Consider the following 2,678-nt stretch of genomic DNA (forward strand, 5'->3'; position numbering starts at 1 on the left):
CAGTGACAGGCATATTAAATATAATAAAGTATAGTTATGTAAATGTCAAGAAACAATCCAAGTAAAATGGTGTGTAGAAAGTGTGAACATGTGAAATGTGAACATAAAAAACATCAAATGTATACATAAGAGTAAGAATAAACCATAAAAATACTTTAATGAATTGTAAGTAAGGCATAAAATAAACACATTGTTATAGTAGGAGAAACATTTGACTTAAAAGAGAAATTAATTAAACAATTTTAACCGTTTATTTATAATTGGGGTAAGATGTGATTAGCGAATGAATAAATTTTAAAGTAACTTAAGATCTGACTCATGGGCTAAATATGACACTTTAGGGAACATTTGAATTAGCCTTGCTTTAACAGAAGCCCTAATTATAAGCTTTGGAAGTAGCCCAATGAACCATTACTAACTGTCACCATTATCTCTTCAAAAAGTCTTCTAGTTTAATGCCTTCATCCCAACAGTGGGAGTTGCTAGTCTTAATCAAACTTGTTTCTACTTCGATTAGGCCTGGACTTGCCTCACATCGTCTCTGAAGGGCCCAGGAAATCTGCTGAAAACGTCTTTCAAAGTAGTTACTTGTTTTGTCAGGTTTCATAAGGTGCAGCCAAGTGTGTCTTTTAAGAGATCACAACTTTGTTATGTTGACGCCTTCAAACAAGACTCTGCTGAATCGTATGAAGACTGTAATGGAAGATTCAATGAATAGACATGGAGCCATGATGTGTAGAGAAAGTATCTAGTTTTCAGATAAGAATTAGCTGAATTATTATACCTGCTCCTCAACATGACACCAACACTATACTTTCCTCTCAAGAGCATCACCTCAGCTCACTTAGGTCAACATCACAGTTTCTGCGGTTGTTCATTAGCCTGCAGCCAGGTTATATCTAACTAGTGGTCGCTCATTAACCTGACCTACAAGAGGGAATGTGGATTTCGGTTCGATTCTTACACGATACTGAAGTAAAGAATGTAAATGAGTCATCAACGTGCTTCTGTAGAGATGGCAGAGTAGAAGCAAGGAACAATCCGAGTGCTAAATATTGAGTAGATATCTTCCTTCTGATCTTTTCAAAGATTTGTGGTGAATCATCTCTATTCCTTGATCTTTATGTCTCAACATTAATTCATGTCATGCTTGAACGGATGGTTTTCAGTTCATGAAATCTCAGCAAATCCAGAGTTTCAGAACTTACAGTGTGAGGGAAAAAAGAGAAATGGAAGGAAAGCTCCGCTCATGATACTGAATAGAACCCAGCCATTTCCTGAACCCAGAGCCAGCCCTGCTCAGCATTCTCCATATATGGTCATGGTATTTGCATGAAGGGAAATCCTGAGCTTATGGATTGGGGTTGGTGTTGAAAATTCCTTAAACTTCTGGGAAAACATCTGGTAGCACAGTTTCACTTCGAGTAGACAGATGAAATGGATTTTGTTCTGTAAAAGTATTCAAGTGACATTTCTGGAGCAGACATCTGTTGAGGAGCTGCTCAGAAGTCAGCGAGCGCTTCCATGGTGATTGTGTTGTCATCACACACTCTACTCCCCTGAGCTAGTGTGCTTATGTGAGCTGATGGTCTCATCCTAATCTTATTATCCAAATATTGAGCACCAGCATCTTGTATTTTACAAAGCTTTCTTTACATAGATGCAACAAGAACAACTGTCATTATCATTGGTATTTGTATTAATATTAGTATTTTCAATAGCGTAAATATTAGTATAAGTATTAGTTTTCCTAGTTTTACTATAACACCCCCTAGGGCCAAGACAGTTATGTGGTGATTACTGTAAATTGTTTTTTTTAGAAAAATAAATAAAAGAAAATGGATAAACTGATTTAAATTCATTATTTCAGGGAATCGTAATAACATAATAAGGAACAAATGATTCAATGTTGGTTGTTGTTGTGCATCCAGATTACCATCTGGATCCACTAAAAATTTGGCCATTGCTAGCCACCTGCTGACCAATTGAGTTCATTTGTATCAACTAAGATTCAATTTATATTAATAAAATGAACAGAAAATAGAAAATATTAAAAAAAATCACATTGTTTGTATAAATCAGTCCTCTAAGTTCTTCACAAATTGAATAAACACAACAAATGGAACAAAGAGGAAACCACAAAAAATGGATGTAGAAAACAAAATCATTGCAGATATTTTCCAGCCTGATGAATAAGGGGGAGTTCCAGAGCCCCAGGCTGCAACTGAGAACTCCTGAACCTCTCTAGAATCTCCAATAAGAAAACTCTACCATAAACATAAAGATGTCCACAAGATACACATTCACACACCAACACACATGCGTGCTGACCGTAGTGGATATGCAGCCACTTTCCAGAGCCTCAACCAGGAGCTCTGAGCTAGACACTAGAGATACCAGAACAACTAGACACATTTTAAAATGGATCTTCTATGAAACAATTCCTATTCAAGTTTTCTCTGAAGTCGTTTTACTCGGTGCTGCTTTTTCATCATTTCAGTTGATGATAGATAATCATCTGGAACATCTTTATTGCGTCGAGATGAAAGCTGAAACAGTAGAACAGTTGTTTTGTTTTGTACCTTTGATCTGCTTTCGCCCTGAATTACAAAGCGCATATATATTGTTTATTATTGACTTTAATGCTCATTTACAACTTTGTGTGGGAAGCATGCTCA

The sequence above is a fragment of the Callionymus lyra genome, chromosome 6, assembly GCF_982586985.1.
Source record: "Callionymus lyra chromosome 6, fCalLyr1.hap1.1, whole genome shotgun sequence".
In the NCBI taxonomy this organism is placed as follows: domain Eukaryota; kingdom Metazoa; phylum Chordata; class Actinopteri; order Syngnathiformes; family Callionymidae; genus Callionymus; species Callionymus lyra.